This window comes from Elephantulus edwardii, unplaced genomic scaffold (assembly GCF_000299155.1).
Source record: "Elephantulus edwardii isolate Elephantulus edwardi_28Jun2011 unplaced genomic scaffold, EleEdw1.0 scaffold00609, whole genome shotgun sequence".
Classification (NCBI taxonomy): domain Eukaryota; kingdom Metazoa; phylum Chordata; class Mammalia; order Macroscelidea; family Macroscelididae; genus Elephantulus; species Elephantulus edwardii.
Window position 1 is genome coordinate 64,804 of NW_006400359.1, and position 20,016 is coordinate 84,819.

At 40.7% G+C, this 20,016-nt stretch overlaps 1 pseudogene; it reads right to left on the reverse strand.

The window, feature by feature from the left end:
- The window catches only part of LOC102853609, a 61,120-nt pseudogene extending 49,991 nt beyond the window's left edge, over positions 1 to 11,129 (reverse strand).
- Between the last annotated feature and the right edge of the window lie 8,887 nt (positions 11,130 to 20,016).

Below are 20,016 nucleotides of genomic sequence, written 5' to 3' on the forward strand. Positions count from 1 at the left end.
GTGGAGGAAAAGACCAAAATGGATGTCAGAGGGGACTCTGAATAGAACACTGAAAAGGCAAAACAAAGAGAAGAAATGATAAAGTTAAGGAGTTGAACAGAAGATTTCAAAGGACTGCTCATGAAGACAAAGCAAGGTACTATAACAAAATGGATAAAGAGCTGGAGCCAGACAGTCAAAAGCGAAGATGGTCTCACAGTATTCATCAAGCTGAAGGAATAGAAGAATAAATTCAAGCCTCAAGTTGCAATACTAAAAGATGCTACGAGGAAGATATTGAATGATCCCAGGAAGCATCAAAAGATGGGGGAAATGTATGGAGTCACTGTTTTTCTATGCTGTTGAGCCGACTATGACTCAAAGCAACCCTACGAATAATACCTCTAAACTCTGCGCTATTCTGCCCCAATCTCACTGTCTATGACACACCCACCTTCATTACATCAGTTATTGTGTCACTCAATCTCATCTGGGGTCTTCTTCTACTCCACTGTCCGTCGACCTGTCCAAACTTGATATCCTTCTCCAAAGACTGGTTACTGCTGGCTATATGCCCAAAGTATGTGAGACGGAGTTTCAAAATCTTTGACTCCAAGGAGCAGCCTGGTTTCACCTTCTCCAGGATAGACCTGTTAGTTCTCTTGGCAGTCCATGATGTGCTCAATACTCTTCTCTAGCACCAGAACTCAAAGGCATCAATTCTTCTGGCATCTCTGGCCACTGTCCAGCTCTTTGATGGATAGCAAGTAATTGTGAAGGCCATGGCCTGGATCAGGCATACCTCACTCTCTAGACTGACTTCCTTGCTCTTCAGCATTCTAGAGAGGTCCCTAACAGTAGATTTCCCCATGCAATTTGTCTCCTGATTTCTTGAGTGCTGGTGCCCAAAATGTTCAGGAAGTAGTAAATAATAAAGAAACAGTGGTCACAAAGATATAATTTCAAGCTGCTCTGAAGGAACTGGCACTAAAAAGGCCCCAAGAATTAAAAGAATACCAACTGACATATTTCAAAACAGATGCATCCCTGCAACCAGGCAATGCAAGAATATATGACAGCTTCCTGGCTAACTACCTGGATGAGATCCATATTTACTTCCATTCCCAAAACATGTGATCCAACAGAAAGTGGAAATTATTAAACAACATCTTTAATATCACATATAAGCAAATGCTTGCTGAAGATTATACAAAAGCGACCAGAACACCACACTGACAGAGAACTGCCAGAAATACAAACTGGGTTTAGAAGAGATAGTGGCACAAAGGAAAACACTGCTTATGTCAGATGGAGCTTGTCTCAAAGAAGAGAGTATCAGAAGGACATCTTTTTTGTGTTTTATTGACTATGTAAAGGCATTTGACTATGTGGATCACAACAAATTGTGGCTAACTCTGAGAAGAATGGGGATCCCAGTAAACTTGATTGTGCTCATATGAACAGAACAAGGGAACACATAGCATGGTTCAAAATCAAGAAAGGTGTGCATCAGAAATGTGTCAGGAGGCTGGATGTTATAAAAAAATAGAGAGATTGAGATTGTTAACAGCTTTAGTTTCCTTGGTTCCACAATCAACATTCTTGGTACCAGCAGCCAGGAAATGTAAAGACGTATTGTGTTGGGAAAGTCAGAGACCCCTCCAGAGTACTGAAGATCAATGATGTCAATCTGGAGACTAAGGTACACCTGATACAGGCCATAATCTTTGCAATTGCTTGCTCTGTGTCAGAAAGCTGGACAATGACTAAGGATGACAGAAGGAGATTGATGCCTCTGAGCTGTGGTGCTGGAGAAGAGTACTGAATATACTGTGGACTTTTAGGAGAACAAATAGGTTTGTCGTTGAGAAGGGTGAGACCAGGCTTCTCCTTGTCTGATATACTGTGAGCATGTTGCAAGGAAGGACAAGTCCTTACAGAGGGACATCATACTTGGGAGGGTAGAGGGACAGCTCAAGAGAGGAAAATCATGGATGAGGTGGATTGATTCAGTGACTGGGGTAATTGGGGTAGTTATATCAGAGACAATAAAGTTCGCACAGGATAGAGCAGAATTTAGGGCTCTTGTACATAGGGACACTATGAGTCGCAAGTGACTCAAGAGCACATGACAACGAACAACAACAGTGTGGCATAAGGACTGGAAGAAGACCTATGAACAACCTGCATTACGCAGATGTTGTGAACCTTCTTCGCTGAAAATGAGGTGGACTTGACGTACTTGCTGCAGAAGATCATGGCCTGCAGCCTCCAATCTTGACTGCATCTCAACATGAAGAAAACAAATATTGTCACCACTAGTCCAATAGGCAGCATCACAATAGATAGAAAAAAAGATTGAGGTTAATGATTTCATCTTGCTTGGATCCCTCTTGGTACCAGCAGTCAGGAAATCAAAAGATGAATTGCATTAGGGAACTCTGTTGTTAAGGACATCTCCAGAGTGCTAAAGAGAAAAGATGTCATTCTAAAGACTGAGATATGCCTGATCCAAGCCATGGTCTTCTCGGTTGCTTGCTATGCATCTGATAGCTGGACAGTGACTAAGGATGACAGAATAATCGATGTCTTTGAGTTATGTTTTTGGAGAAGAGTATTGAACATATGAAGAAGTGCCAAGACAACAAACAAGCCTGTCCTGGAGAGGGTGAGACCAGGTTGCTCCTCATAGGCAAAGATTTTGAAGCTCTCTTATGTAATTAGGGCACGTTGCCAGAAGGGCACAGTCTTTGGAGAAGGATATCATACTTTGAAGGGTAGAAAGTCAGCACAAGAAAGGAGACCCTGGATGAGATGGATTGTCAAGGTGACTGTGCCAATGGGGTCAGGTGTGTCAGGGAAGGTAAAGCTGACTCAGAAAAGGACAAGGTTCAGAGCTGTTGTTCATAGGATTGCTAGGTTGTACGTAAAACAACAGCAACAACAACAGCACTCCATTTCTGTGCTTGCATGACACTGAAACAGGCTAAGAAACTGTTGTCTGAAGAGAACAAGGAAACACTGCATGGCTTAACATCAAGAAAGGTGTGTGTCAAGGTTGTATCCTTTCTCCACACCTATACAGTCTCTATTCAGAGGAAATAATGGTAGAAGCTAGATTATAGGAAGATGAAGGTAGCATTGAAGGAAAACATCACCTACTTAATGCAGAAGACACAACTTTGCTTACAGAAAGTGAAGAAGGCTTGAAATGCTTGCTGCAGAAGATCAAAATCTTCAATGTGGATTTCATTAGGAAACAAAAAATAAATCTCACTACTGGATCAATAAATAACATCATGGAGAAAAGACTGAAGTTGTCAGCAATTTCATTTTATTTGCATCCATAATCAACACTCATGGTAACAACAATCAAGAAGTTAAGACATACTGTATTGGGAAAATATGCTGTCAAGAATGTCTCCAAAACGCTAAAGGGCAATGACATCAGTTTAAAGACTAAGGTGCGCCTGTTCTAAGTTATGGTATTTTCATCTCCCCCCCCCTTGTGTACCATCAGGTCGGTTCTAACTGGTACAGGAAGACATTACTCCTCCTTCTGCAGCAGAGCATCTGGTGGATTCAAACTGTACACCGTCAGGATTGCAACGCAGCTTCTTGTTTCTAGGCCACTGGAGCTCCCTTGGTATTTTCAATTGCTTCCTTTGCTTCAGAAAGTTTCACAGTGAATAAGGATGCCAGAAGACAAATTAATGTTTTTGAATCGTAATGTTAGAGAAGAGTACGACATATATCACGGAGAGCTAAAAGAACAAACAAGTGAGTCTTGGAGGAACCGTAACCAAGGTGCTCCTTAGAGGCTGAGATGGTGAAACGTCACTTCACACACTTACGACATGTGCTAAGGAGGAGCCAATCATTGGAGAAAAAAATGCATCATTCTGTGGAAGGTGAAGGATCAGAGAAAGAGAGGAAGACCCTCAACAAGATGGACTGACAGAGTGAGTACAAGAGGCTCAAGGATATTTGAGATTGTGAAGATGACACATGAGAGGGCAAAGCTCAAATCTATTACTGTTTAAGCGTCACTATGAGTCATAGTCACCTTGATGACACCTAACAATAACATTAACACTCGTTTCCACTGGGAAATTCTACTGTAGAGCTGTTGTTAAGTACCACAGTCAGACCTACTCAGCGAAAAAGAATGAAATACTTCTCCATCACATGCAATTTTCACAATCTTTACTCTTTAAGCCCAATTTTTCAGTCACTATGTCAATTTATGTTAGATAGATTTTGGCTGAAAGCAGCGAATACCAGAGGAATGTCTATCTGTGTTTCATCACTTATGCAAAGGCATTTGACTGTGTGGATCATAACAAACTGTGGCTGACTCTGAGAAGAATGGGAATCCTAGAACACTTGATCGTGCTAATGCGAAACCTATACTTGGACCAAGAGGCAGTCGTCAGAACAGAGAAGGGAAACACTGCATGTTTCAAAATTGGGAAGGGTGTATGCCAGGGATTTGTCCTATCTCTATACCTTTTCAACCTGTATGCAGAACAGATTATCCAGGAGGCTGGGCTCTAGAGGAGAAGTGTAGCGTCAGGATTGGTGGAAGATCTATCAACAATCTGCATTATGCAGATGACACAACCCTACTTTCTGAAACTGAGGAGGACCTGAAGCGTTTGCTGTGGAGGGTCAAGGACTGCAGCATTCAATATGGATTGAGGCTTAATATCAAGAAGACAAAGATTCTCACCAGTGGACCATTTGGCAGCATCATGATGGATGGTGAAGAGACAGAGATTGTTCATAGCTTTAGTTTGCTTGGCTCCACAGTCAACACTCTTGGCACCAGCAGCCAGGAAATGAAAAGACGTATTGCGATGTGAAAGTCTGCTGTTAGGGACCTCTCCAGGGTACTGAAGAGCAACGGTGTCACTCTGGAGACTAAGATGCATCTGATACAGGCCATGGTCTTTGCAATCACTTGTTATGCGTCAGAGAGTTGGACAATGACTAGGGAGGATGAAGAGAAAATTGATTCCTTTGAGCTTGTGGTGCTGGAGAAGAGTATTGAGGGTGCCATGGACTACTAAGAAAACAAACAGATTCATCCCGGAGAGGGCTAAACCAAGCTGCTCCTTGGAGGCAAGGATTCTAAGGCTACGTCTGACATACTTTGGACATGTTGTAAGGAGGGACCAGTCCATGGATAGGGACATCATGCTTGGAAGGATGAAGGGACAGCGCAAGAGGGGAAGGCCCTCTATGAGGTGGATTGATTCAGTGACTGGGGTAATCGGGATGGTTGTGTCAGAGGCAGAGTGACTGGCACAAGATTGAGCAGGATTTAGGGCTGTTGTACACAGGGTCGCTATGAGTCGCAAGCGACTTGATGGCACATAACAACAATATGTCAATTTATCTCATTTAGGGTGTCACTCTTTTTGGTATATATTCCAATTTACCAAGTATGAACTTGGAGAAATGATGAAAGTTATACAAGTGTTCAGGTCTTTTATTCATAAGGTCACTATGAGTGGAGGGCACTTAACAACATCAAACAATGCCCTTCATCAGTGACTGGTGCCTCCTGACAACATGTCCAAACTATGAGACCAAAACCTTGTCATCCTGCTTCTAAGGAGCATTTGAGTTATATTTTCTTCTAAGACACATTTTTTCTTCTTCTAGAATTTCATGGTATATGTAATATTCTTTGACAATACCATCATTCAAAAGCATTAATTCTTCTCCAGTCTTCCTTGTTCATTGTCCAGCTTTCACACACATATGGAGCAAATGAAAATAGCATGGCTTGTTTCAGGCATACCTTAGTGCTTAAAAGTGACATAATTTTTAAAAATGTGACATCGTTGCTTTAAAACACTTTAAAGAGGTCTTTTGCAGCATATTTGCCCAGTGTAATAATAATATGCCAAGCGAGCTCTGATGGCCTACTGGTGAGAAGCTGCGCTTCAATTCCAAAGGCACGTGGCTTCAATCCACTAGCTAGCTGCCTTGCATGAGAAGGATGGGCAATCTCCTCCCGCATGATTTACTGCCTCTGAAACCCTGCAGGAGGGTCGGCTATGGTTTGCTTCTGACTTGACGGCACACAACACCACATCCATTTGATTTCTTGATTGCTGTTTCCATGGGTGTCGATTGTACCGTCAGGTAAAATGAAATCCCTGAGAGTTCCAGTCAGCTCTTCATTTGTCATGGGGTTGCTTATTGGTCCAATAGTGAAGATTTTTCTTTTCTTAATGTTGAAGTGTAATCCAGACTGTAGGGTATAATTTCTACTTTTTTAATCTTGATCAGCAAGTAAGGATGCTAGAAATGTAAATTATGAGAATTAACCTCATGGTAACCATATGGCTTTCTTAGTCAAACAATGTCTTCATTTTCAAAAGCCCTGCAGGTGCGTCTGCTGTCTATTCCAATTGGAGAACCACAGCTCCAGTTTACCCTCAGGGCACTGAACTACACAAAGGGCAAGCTTATGTCCCATAGACAAGTCTGGTTCAAACTGCTGCTTTCATACTTAACTAAGTTGTGCTTTCTTGAACAAGTTAACTAAACCTCAGTTACCTCATATTTCGTATTTAATATAGGAATGATAATTGTATCCACCTTCCTGAGGCTTTGCCCAATTAAACAGAATGCAAGGGTAAAGGGAGGGGATAAAGGAAATAGGAAGGATCCAGTGGGGACTAAAAAGATGAGGTATTGATGGTATAGTTCAACGGTGATAATTTTACAAAACAATGAAAGGGAATGATTGTATGAAATGCAATGTCAATGAAAGTGTGAAACACAACATATACACATTTTGTATGCACACCAATATAAGCTAAAAATGAAAAGAAAAAAGAGTGTAAGTAGTTTTAAAGCATCAATATCATCATCAGGATTCCTAAAATACCTCTTCCTCATGATTGCAAAGACGCCGACCTCTTCTTTTTCAAGGATCATGAATCAATTACAGCAAAGTGTGGGTTGCCACAATACTGGAGATGTTCAGAGACTCACTCTATTTTGGCTTACTTAGCTGGTCCTTTAGAAAAAGGCAATTGGATAAACCTTACACTTTTTAGTCAACTAGGATCTTAATAGTGGGTAATGACGTAAGAAATGACTCAAGAGTTCCGGAGTTTGTGGCGTTGCTCTAGAGTCATCTACACTGAGTGGAAACCTGAAAAATGGCAGATATGGGGGAAGCAGGCTAGTTTGGAATGTCCATCACCAATGACAACGGGGTGTTTCAGCTCATTTTTTATTTGCTCAGCAGATATTAAAGGAACAGTCACTAAATGCCAGGAACTTTCTGGGAATCTGGGGATTCTGTAGACAAGAAACAGAATAATTGATGAACAGTCTATAAGCAACCAAACCCAAAGTAAATAAACCAGATAATTATTTCCGGGTAACCTCTTTATTCCTTCAGAGCAAGACTTTTTGCCTTAAGACGGGTTAAGCAGGCACTTCATCCATCTCAAGAATCCCTGAAAGTCAGTGGTTCAAACCCACCAACTAGTCTATGAGAAAATGATGGGCAGTTGTCTTCTGTGAAGATTATAGACTTAGAATCCCAATAGCGGGTTGCTGTGAGTCAGAACAAATGTGATGGTAGTGTATTTAATAATGTTATTTTTCAGCCCTCTCTTCTTTCATTAGAGAAATGGATTTTCTAGGACTTGAGTAGGAGCTATGTTACATTTTCTAAGTCAATCTTCTTAATTTGGATTTAATAAATTGAAACTATAAAATTGATATTCCCAAGCCATGACACTGACAAATCATACAGCAGAATCAGATGCTGGGTCTCCTCACTCCAGTTCCCTTTTCTTTCTATCTGTTACCCTTCGCCCAGCTCTGGGACCATTGATCATTCACTTGGTTTACTTTAGAGATGTTATGAGGTGAAACTTATGGTATAAATGCAGGCACAGATTAAGGTACTGCTTGTTTTAAAGTGGAAGGCATTATTTAATTACGTTTTCCTGAAAAATAAATAAATAAAAAATAGTTTACAGTCAGTTTCCAACAATGAATATACAACAATCAGAAAAATAATTGTTTTGCTCACTCCTTCCTCTTATTTAAGGAGCACATCTGTGGCAAGAATTTAATTCTTTTGAAAATTATTTATCAAGCACCAATCATGTGTCAGGGACGTATGTTAATGCACCAAACAGTTTAAAATCTGTTTCACAGATCTTCCAAAAGAGAAAAAGCAGACAATATACAGAGTAAAGGAGCCTTTAGTATATTAGAAGGTAGAAAGTTGGGAATAACAAAGCTGAGAAAGGGATAGTGAATGCTGAGGGTCATGATTTTAAAAAAGTGTCATGATTTTAGATAAAGTGTCACTGAGATGGTAAGACCTAGGAAAGATCGAAAGGGTGTGAGAAATTGAGTCATGCAGTTGTCTGAGAGAAGAATGTTGCAGGCCTTGAAAAGTGCAGAGGTCTGAGAGAGAACATTCTATCTAGTATGCTCAAGGAACAGTAAGTGAGGTCAATATGCTGGAGTGGAGAGAATAAGAGAGGAAGGTAGATCATTTACTGGCGCATACTCTGTAAGGCTTTATTGGAATTTCCAAATACTAATGGTTTTATCATCCTGTAAGGGAAATAATGGGTTTCTAAGAATCATAACTCTCAGCAAACTAAAGTCAAAGTTCTTTCTGGATAATAATGGGTGGAAGAAAAGAAGCAGTGTGATTGGTAGGCATCACATATAAATGTAAAGGCTTCTCTCACCAAGAATTCAGGGATTACTTACCCGAAGGACAGCGTGAACCAAACAATTGTAAGCTTTATTGTATTTTCCCTGACTGGGTAGTTGAAACACCTCATGAACGTCAGCCAGATCTGTGAAATATTAGAGTTAGCTTTCGTATGCAGTTATTCAATCCCACTCCACCATCATTCTACCAAATTATAAAAAGTGTATTTTGGTTTATATTCATGTTAACAGAAAATGTAAAAGATAATGCAAAACAACCCATATGGAACCAATTGCTGGAATTTTCTCCCCACCCCCTGCCCCCGTTTTCTGGAGGCCAATGGATAAAGTAACTCAAGACTTCACTCTACATTGTCATTGCCAAGATTTGTGGCCTACCACCTTCCCTTCCTCAAACTGGAATGTCTTGGCTACTCAGTTGGTTCCAAGGGATTTCTGCTACATGATCCTGGTCCAGGAGTCAGGTGTCCTAGGCAGGAGGCAGAGTAGCCCCCATCAAACCCTTGTACAATGGGCAAGCAAGTCAGTGTGGGGCTTGTTACTTACTCCATACAGTTCTGTGCGGATTCGCACAAAACACCTCCTATACCACGTTCCTGTGTCACTCTCAATTTCAATCAGCTCATCTATTTGTTTTGGTGTTTTGATTCTGTTTACCTGTAAAGAGCAACAGAGCACAAAGAGAAGAGTTCTTTCTGAAGTTGCGGAGCTTAGACTTACAATTTGTTTTAAAAGAAGTGAAAGCTGACTCCAGATAAAAGCAAATAGCTCTCAGGAGCAACAATTTTGAAAAATACTATGTAACTTGGGAGAGGCTGGTGAGCATTATGCTAAGTGAACTAACTCAGTTTTATAAGGACAAATACTGCATAAGCCCATTATTGTAAAAATAGAAGGATAACCAGTAAAACATGTATGGAGACCTAAGTGGGGACAGAGTGGGAAGAGAGGGAGGAGGATAGATAGAGGTGAGTGATAGGTGGGTGGAGGTGGGGAGGGGAAGCAAATGGGAAGAATATGGACAAAAAGACAGGATAATGATGGGCAAGGTCTAATGGTGATAAAGTCTATAAAACACACTGCATAGAATGATTTTATAAAACACAATGTAAATGAAGAATAGTGTGAAACACAATGTAAGCAAACCAATGGAATTTTTTTTACAAAAGTAAGCATATATTTGATACTCTGTCCACATACACATGGAACCACTGACATAAGTGTACAGATTCAAATGGCATCTAAAAAAACCAGAATGACGAATGAATGGGAGGAACAATGACACAGAAATAAAGGAACAGGAAGTAGTAATGGAATAATAGGAAACAACAATGCCCTGCTGTGAATAATTACTGCAAAGTCACACATTAGCAGATAAAACACCCAGACAAGTGAGCTTCTGGATTATTAAATTATTTTTCTTAGACTGATAAAATAGGGGTTTCCTTTGGAGTCAATTTGCTTGATAAACTTGGCCTCTAGAAATCAGTTCTTAAAGTTTTCCTCTTTTAAGTAAAACTTTATTTGAACACAACTATGTCTATTCATTTACATATTGTCTTTGACTGCTTTTGTATTACAGTGACAGAACTAAGTTGTTGCAACAGAGACTATCTGGACAGTAAATAGTTTCTTATTCATTCTCCATAGAAGTCTGCTGACCCCGGCCTTGAGGATTCACTGAGGAGTGGAGCTCACCGTGAAGACTTTCTCGGGCTGACCCCGTGCCCTCATGTTTGTGTCATGAATTAGCTTCAGAATCATCCAAGCTTCATCGTGTTTCCCAACCTAAGAAACAGGAGCAGATGATGGAGGAGTAAGAAACAAGACAGTTACATTCCCTGATATTCCAAAAAGTCTCTAGTGCTGCTAGGTCAAATTGAATATACTTGTACAAAACTGTGTTTCGATCCATCCCATTGGAACAAGCAGGCCACTTGGAAATCACTGACTAAATAAGTGGTCAGTTTAATGGACTCATCTATCCTAAGAAATAGCACCTCTGGATGATAAACATTCCTTCACAAAGCAATGAGCCATGACCTCCTCACCGAGTGTAAAGTTACTTGCTTAGGGAGGAACGGTAGTACCTTCTGGCCATGAGGCAACTTTTCATTTGCTGACTGTTTTAAAGCTTTTCTCTAGGAAACCCAACCTTCCATAGTTTCACAGTAGGAAGGAAAAGCAAGCCTTCCCTAGAGTCAAATATATTTTCCTAGAATTAATGAGGAACTCTTTCCAATGCCTGTGAATTACTTGAGCATTTGTAATAACAACAGTTACCTCCAACAAGAAGCGTGGACTTTCAGGCATAAACGTGAGGGCCACGACAGCGGAGACACAGGGGAGGACACAGACGATCACAAACACTCGCCAGCTGTGGAACTGGTAGGCAGACCCCATGCTAAAGCTCCAACCTGGAAAAGGAGGGTGAGAAGAAGGATGCAGAGCGTGCCTCAGACTGCCTACTTGGAAACGAGGTCTCAATGCTCACCAGCTTATCATCCACTGAGGAGTTAGATGGTCTGGGCACTTCTCACTGAGATCAACTCAACTTTGGGACAATTGGTAGAAGTGCTGAGAAGAAAGATTCTTGGAACCAAAGAGATCTGGTCCTACATAGCTGGGAGCATGAGTCTTTATGTACAACCAATCTTCAGAGATGAAGACAAATGGATTTATGATACTGCGGGTTTTGGTTTTTGTTTCCCCTAGTAGATCACCTAGCACAATATGACAGATGGAGATTGAAACTGTAAATAACTTCATCTTATTTGGATCCACAATTAACACCCTTGGTGCCAGCAGTCAGGAAATAAGGAGATACATTGCACTGGGAAAGTCTGCCGTTAGGAATCTCTCCAAATTATTGAGGAGTAATGATGTCAGTTTGAGGATTAAGTTTGAGAATTCAGGCCAGGGTCTTTCTGAGCACTTGCTATGCATCTGAGAGTTGAACAATAAATAATGATGACAGAATAATTGATGACTTTGAGCTTTGGTTTTGGAAAAGAGCACTGAACATCCCATGGATGGCCAAAAGGACAGATACGTTTTGGAGAAGGTGCATCTGGAGTGCTCTTTTGAGGCAAAAAAGATGAGGCTTCACCTCAAATACTTTGGGCATGTTGCTAAGAGGGGCTATTCCTTGGAGAAGGATATGATGCTGTGAAGGGTGGAGAGTCGGTGAAGGAGAGGAAGATCCTCAATCAGGTGAATTGACCTGGCGACTGCCACAATTGGCTCTAGTGTGTCAGGAAGTGTGAACATGACATAGGATACGCTAAGGGATCAGATCTGTTGTTCATAGGGTTGGTATGAGTTGTACTTAACTCGATGGCATTTAACAGCAGCAGCAGCAGCAGCAGCAGCAGCAGCAGCAGCAGCAGCAGCAGCAGCAGCAGCAGCGGTGGCGGTGGTAGCGGTGGCGGCGCCAGCAGCAGCTGATAACCATGCTACATATCTTCTCTTTGTTCCTCCAGATTATTCTAGACCATCTTGAGCCAGGAAACCGACCTCTTAGACAGTATTAACTGAATTCTCCTGCTCACTGGCTTCACTTGGGTTTGAACAAAGATGAGAGAATAAAGTTTGAGAGGGAGTGGTCATTAATTCTTCCCAATGACTTGTTTTGAAGGGGTCATCAGTATCCTGCTGGCATCCTGGCCAACAAAATTATTAAAAATTGATAGCTGTTGTATCTCTCCACATACACATACAGGGTTATCTGTTATATCTAAGTACACTTTTCATACAACAGATGAGAAAAGCTGTGTATTTGTTTTCTTTCTTCTTTTTTAAAAAATTATTAATTTTATTGAAAGTTTACATGACTTTGGATTTCCATTCATTTATTGTTGCACTTTTCTCCCTGCCCACGTCTACCTCCCATTCACTCTTCTCTTTGAAAAGTAAAAGAATAATTCCTTCATTGTTATACAATCGCTCCCCCTCCCCTCCCCAACCCCGAGTCCACTCCACTACGCAGCCTTCGTTCTGGACTCCTGCCATGGCAATAATACCTAATCATATATCCTTTTTAAATAGTTCTCTCCCTCATCTGTTTTAATACAGTACACATAACTTATCCCATCTTTCTCAGTCTCCCCTCCAACCCCGATGTTAGTCCCATTTTACAACAGTGGCACTATGCAGTACTTGTCCTTTTTTGACTGAGATATTTCACTCAGCATTATGTCCTCCAGGTCAGCCATTTTGTATAATATTTCATGAGTTGTTTTTTTTTCAAAGCAGCATAGTATTCCATTGTGTGAATATACCACAGCTTCTCTACCCATTCATTTGTTGATGGGCATTTGGGTTATTTCCAACTCTTTGCTTTGTGAACAAAGCCACGATAAACATGGGTGTGCATATATCTGCTTGGGTGGTGGTTATGGTTTCTTTGGGATATATTCCAAGTAGTGGAATTTCTCAGTCAAATGGTATTTCTATTTGCAACTTTTTGAGAAAGCTCCATACTGCCTTCCATAGTGGCTGCACCATTTTACACTCCCACCAACAGTGAATAAGGGCTCTAGTTTCTCCGCAACCTTGCCAGCATTTGTTGTTTGCTGCTCTTTTAAATTTTACTACACTTACTGGGGTGAGACAATATCTCATAGTTGTTTCGAAGGCTATACATTTTTAAATAGTTATTTTATAACAAAAACAAGCATATAGTTTTGTGACCCAAAGAGAAATTCCTTCAAGAACTGAAAGAAAGTCACTATCTGAATGAACATAAAATGGTTGAAAGCAAAATTCAAACTTGGTTCTAAAGAGAAATAATTAGACATATCAAATATAATTGAAAGTACAGAGGAGATTTAGAGAAGTGGAATGAAAATGTTAATTTTTAATGTATAGTAATGGTTGGGACAGAGAGGGCTTTTCATGAACAAAGTTGTTGTTATGTTCTGTCGAGTCGCCAGGACTCATAGTGACCCTAAGCCCTAAACTCTGCTCTATCTTGTGCCAATCATATTGTCTCTGACACTACTAACTCCATTATCCCAGTCACTGAATCAGTCCACCTCATCAAGCGTCTTCCTCTCCTGTGCTGTCCCCCCACCCTCCCAAGCATGATGTCCCTCTCCAAGGACTGGTCCCTCCACATGTCCAAAGTATGTCAGATGAAGCTTCAGAATCTTTGCCTCTAAGGAGCAGTATGGTTTAACCCTCTCCAGGATGAACCTGTTTGTTCTCTTAGAAGTCTGTGGTATACTCAATTCTCTTCTCCAACACCACAGTTCAAAGACTCCAATTCCCCTTCTATCATTCCTAGTCATTGTCCAGGTCTCTGATGCATAGCAAGTGATTGCAAAGACCAAAGGCTGTATCAGGTGCACCTTACTCTCCAGACTGATATCATTGTTCTTGAGTGTTTTGGAGAGGTTTTTGACAGCAGACTTTCCCAACAAAATACATCTTTTAATTTCCTAGCTGCTGGTGCCAAGAATGTTGACTGTGGAGCCAAGCAAACTAAAACTGTGAACAATCTCAATCTCAATCTCTTCATCATCCATCACAATGCCACCAATCGGCCCAATAGTGAGAATCTTTGTTTTCTTTTTTTAAATTTATGTTTTATTATTTTTTGTGTGTACCGTCAAATCAGGTCTGACTAGTACAGGAGGAGATTGTCCCTCCTTCTCCAGCAGAGCATCTGGGAGATTTGAACCACGCACCTCTGGAATTGCAGTGCATTTTCTTGCCACTAGACCACCAGAGCGCGCCTAATCTTTGTTTTCTGGATATTGAGCTTCAATCCATATTGAAAGCTGCAGTCATTGACTTTCTGCAGCAAATGCATCAGGTTCTCCGCAGTTTCAGCAAGTAGGGTTGTGTCATCTTAGTTGTCATCTTGAAATCTCAGCCCCAGGGAGTCTAGTGTAATTATTCATTGTTAACATAAAAGCCAACTGAGATTGTAATATATCACCTACAGAAGTGATGTACTCTCTCAAGGCCACAGAGCTGAGTTATATAAAAAATTGCTCTCCAGGATTCAGGACAGTATCTTCGTCTACCCTGATACAGGACTTCAAGTCTGTGCTCAACACTCCAATTTACTGTTAAACATAGAATTTGTTTACAAATGATATAAAATTTTGATAATAGGTTATATCAATTTTGAATTAATAAAAATCTTCCAGACACTCAACATATGAGGGCTATGTGGATCACAAAACTTTACTGAAAAGTTTAGAAGGAGAGGATTAATCTCTGTGATTCATGTAGCAGAAGTTGAAATGTCTCAAGTATCTGAAAAGTGGATGAAATTATATGTTGGGGCAAAGAAAACATATCTTGTTCACTTAACATGTGATCTTGTTATGTGCCACCAAGTAACCTGCAACTCATAGTGACCTTATGTACCTTAGCTCTGAAAGCTGCCCTATCCTGTGCCAATTTCATCATCTCTGACAAATCTAATTCCATTGCTCCAGCCACTGAGTCAATCTATCTCATCCTGGGTCTTCCTCTCCTGCACTGTTCTTTCACCCTTCCAAGCATGATCTCCCTCTCTAAGGGCTGGACCCTACTGGCCATGTGCACAAAGTATGAGACAGAGCCTCAAAATCTTTGCCTCTAGGGAGAAAACTAGTTTCACCCTTTCCAGGACAGACCTGTATGTTCTCCTGGCCTTCCACAGTATGTTCAGCACTCTTCTCCAGCACCAAAACTCAAAGGCATCGATCTTTCTTCTGTTATCCTTAGTTATTGTCCTGCTTTCTGATGCATAGCAAGTAACTGCAAAGACCATGGCCTGGATCAGGCACACCATAGTCTCCAGACTGCCCTGTTACTCTTCATTACTCTAGAGTGAATACTGACAGCAGATTTTCCCAATGCAATTCACCTTTTAATTTCTTGCCTGCTGGTGCCAAAGAGTGTTGACTGTTGAACCAAGCAAGTTGAAGTTATCAACAATCTCATGCTCTTCTTTGTCCATCATGAAGCTGCCAATAGTCCCAGTGCTGAGAATCTTTGTTTTCTTGATGTTGCGCTTCAGTCCATTTTGAAGACTACGGTCCTTGATCTTCTGCAGAAAACGCCTCATGACCTCTTCAGTTTCAATAAGCAAGGTTCTGTCATCTGTATAATGCAGGTTGTTGATGAATTTTCCTCCAATCCCAATGCTACATCCCTCTTCATAAAGTCCAGCTTCCTGAATGATCTGTTCTGCACATAGATTGAAAAGGTATGGAAATAGGATGATAGGATGCATCCTGATGCACCGGTTTTGATCCTGAGCCATACAGTTTCCCTGCTCTGTTCGGACTACTGATTCCTGGTCCAAGTATAGGTTTCACATGAGCACAAATAAGTGTTCTGGGATTCCCATTCTTCTTAAGGTTAGCCATAATTTGTTGTGTTCCACACAGTCAAATACCTTTATATAGTCAATGAAACACAGGTAGACATTCCTCTGGTACTCTCTTCTTCCTGCCAAGATCCATCTGACATTGGCTAGACTGTCTCCAGTACCACGGCCTCTTCTAAACACAGCCTGCACATCTGGCAGTTCTCTGCTGATGTACTATTCTAGTCATTTCTGGTTCCTATTAAAAAATTTCTTTCTAAAAACCTTTAAAACATTTTGGGGGGAAAAAAACCCAACCAAACAAATCCTTAACTGGCTAAGCTAATTAAACTGATGTAAAAGAAGTTCTTGTTAAAATAAATCAATCTTAGTCTATCTTCAACAAATGATGCTTGCCAAATTGGACTTGCACTTGCAGAAAGCTGAAACAGGATCCTCATCTCACACCATTACACAAAAATTAACTCAAGGTGGATCAGAGACCTGGAAGTAAAGCCAAACCCATAGAGTTCATCAGAGACAAACTGTGATCAAACTTAGATGGCCTAGTCTAAGGTGTAAAGAGACTACCAAATACAGCCAGAAATGCACACTCTCAAGACAGAAAAATTGATGAATGGGATTTTCTAAAGATTACATCACTGTGTGCATCAAAAACTTTTCCCAACAGAATAAAAAGAAAACCTACTGACTGGGGAAAAAAGTCATGTGACAATACTATTTCAGACAAGGGTCTCATATCAAAAGTTTACAGAATCCTACTAAGCCTCCACAATAAAAAGATTAATAATAATTACAAAGTGGGCAAAAGACATGGAAAGAAATTTTCACAGAGGAAGATATTCAGATGGCTAACAGACAAATGAAGAAAGGCTCAAAATCACTGGCAATAACATAGATGCAAATAAAAACCACAATGAGATGCCATATCACTCCAGTATTAGTGGCAAAGTTTAACAGGACCTCAAGTAAGAAATGTTGGAGAGGATGTGGCAAGATAGGAACTTTCATACATTGCTAATGGCATTGAAAAATGGTTCAACTACTCTGGAAGGCAGTTTGGCGCATCCTCAGAAAGCTGAACAAAGAATCCCATATGACCCAGCTATTCCATTGCTTGGAATATATCCCAAGAAAATGAGAACTGATGCACATACGGAGACTTGTACACCAATGTTCATAGCACTGTTATTCACCATTGCAAGAACATGGAAACAGTCCAGATGTCCAACCACAATCACATGGATTGAGGAATTGTCGTACATTCACACAATGGAATATTACTCAGCACATAGGAGCAATGATTTTGTAAATTACTACCTAACTAAGGAGGGACTAAAGAGCTTTATGCTAAGTGAACTAACTCAGTCCCTAAAGGACAAATACTGCATATGGCCTTTATTATAGAAAGTGTTTGAGGATCCAAGGATGGACCAGAGTGGGAGCAGAGGGGTGAGGATGGGTGTGGGTAATGTGTGGGGTGGTTATTTATAGGGTTGCACAATTTGATGGGTGGAGGGAGGCGTAGGTAAAGGAAACAGGAAAGATCTGGTGTGAAAAACAATGTATATGAACTTTGTAAATAAACCAGTATAAAAGAAAAATTTTATTTAAATAAAAAAATTAGTCTGAAAGGTGCAGTTTTAGAAACTTAAATAGAATGGCATAGTTAATCAAAGACAGAGCCAGTGGATAAAGTAGGGCATTCTTGTGCTTGCAATGTCCTCAATCCTTAATAAGCATACACTCTAATCCTGAAAAACCTGTAAATATGTTACCTTCCAGGCAAGAGGGACTTTGAAGAAGCGTGTAAGCTAAAAATCTTGAGATAAGGAGAGAATCCCAACTATTTGGATGGGCTCAAGGTTATCACAAAAGTGTGTATAAGAGAAAAAGGGAGGCAGGCGAGTCAGAATGAGAGCAGTTAGGAGGATGGGATCAGAGATCAGAGAGGAGAGAGATTTGAAAACATTATGGCTCTGCTCTTAGATTTGAAGAGGGAGGAAGGGGCCACAAACCAAAGAACATAGGCAGCCTTTAGAAACGGTAAAAGTCATGGGAATACATCTCCCCTAGGGAGTCTGGAAGAAATGCAGCCCTGTGAATATGTCTTAAATTTGTGCTCTTTAGAACTGTAAGAAAATAAATTGTGTTTTTAGCCACCAGTGTTGTTGTGGTTATGTGCTGTTGAGATGTCTGTACCCATAGCGACCCTGTGTACAACAGTTCTGAAGCATGCCCTATCCTGAGCCAGTCTCACTGACTCCAACACATCTAACCCCATTGCCCCTGGTACTATGTCAATTCTTCTCATCTGAGGTCTTCCTCTCCTTTGACCCTCCACCCTTCAGAGCATGATGACCAGTTCCTCCTGCCCATGTGCCCAAGTCATGTGAGACAGAGCTTCAAAATCCTAGCCTCCAAGGAGAAACGTGGTTTTACCCTATCCAAAGCAGATCTATTTGGTTTTTTTGGCAGTCCATGGTATGCTCAAGATTCCTCTCCAGCACCACGACTCAAAGGCACGAATTCTTTTTCTGTCATTCTTAGTAATTTTCCAGCTCTCTGATGCAAAAACAAGTAATTACAAAGACTATGGCCTGGATCAGGTGCACCTTAGTCTCTACACTGACATCGTCGCTTCTCAGCACTCCGGAGGGGTTCCTAAGAGCAGATTTTCCCAACGCAATTCATCTTTTGATTTCCTTACTGCTAGTACCAAGAGTTTGATTGTGGAGCTGAGCAAGATGTAATTGTTAACAACATTAATTTCTTCTCTTTCTACCATGGAGATGCCAACTGGCCCAGTGATGAGAATCTTTGTCTTCTTGATGTTGAGCTTCAATACATATTGAAAGCTGCAGTCCTTGACCTTCTGCAGCAAATGCTTCTGTTCCTCCTCGGTTTCAGCAAGCAAGGTTGTGACATCTGCATAATGTAGGTTGTCTTCCTCCAACCCTGATGCCACATTCCTCCTCACAAAGCCCTTCCTCCTGAATGATCTGTTCTACATATAGATTGAAAAGGTATGGAGACAGGACGCATCCCTGATGCACTCCCTTTCTGATTTTGAACCATTCAGAGTTTCTTTTTTCTTTTTTAATTGTTATTCATTTTAATGAAAGTTTACAGAGACCTTGGATTTTCATTCATTTATTGTTGCACTTTTCTCCCTGCCCAAACTCCCTCCCTGCCAGTTCGCTCTTCTCTTTGAAAAGTAAAAGAAAAATTCTTTCACTGTTAAATAATCCCTCCCTCCAAGTCCACTCTCCTATGCAGTCTTTGTTCTCAACTCCTGTCACGACAATACCTAATCATAAATACCTTATAAGCAGTTCTCTCCCTCATCTCTTTCAATGCAGTATACATAATTTATTCCATCTTTCTCAGTCTCCCCTTTCCCAACTCTGATGTCAGTCCCATTTTACAACAGTGGCACTATGCAGTATTTGTCCTTTTGTGACTGAGATATTTCACTCAGCATAATGTCCTCCAGGCTCACCCATTTTGTATACTATTTCATAAGTTTCTTGTTTTTCAATGCAGCATAGTATTCCATTATGTGAATATACCACAGCCTCTCTATCCATTCTTTTGTTTATGGACACTTAGGTTGTTTCCGACTCTTTGCTATTGTGAACAAAGGTGCAATAAACATGGGTGTGCAGTGTGTCTCAGTTCTGTTCTGAGGATTGTTTCTTGGTTGGAGTATAGGTTTTGCATGAGCACAATGAAGTGTTCTGGATTCCCATTCCCCTCAAGGTTAACCATAATTTGTTGTGATGCATACGGTCAAATGTCTTACAGTAGCAATGTTGTTGTTTTGTACCGTTGAGCTCCACAGCAGCAATAGAAAATTTATATATATTCTCTTCGTACTTGGAATTTTATCAATGATTTCATATAAATTAAGTTGGAGAAGTGTAGAGTGTTTCCATTCAACCTCACAGAGCTCTGGTAGCCTGGTGGAAAGG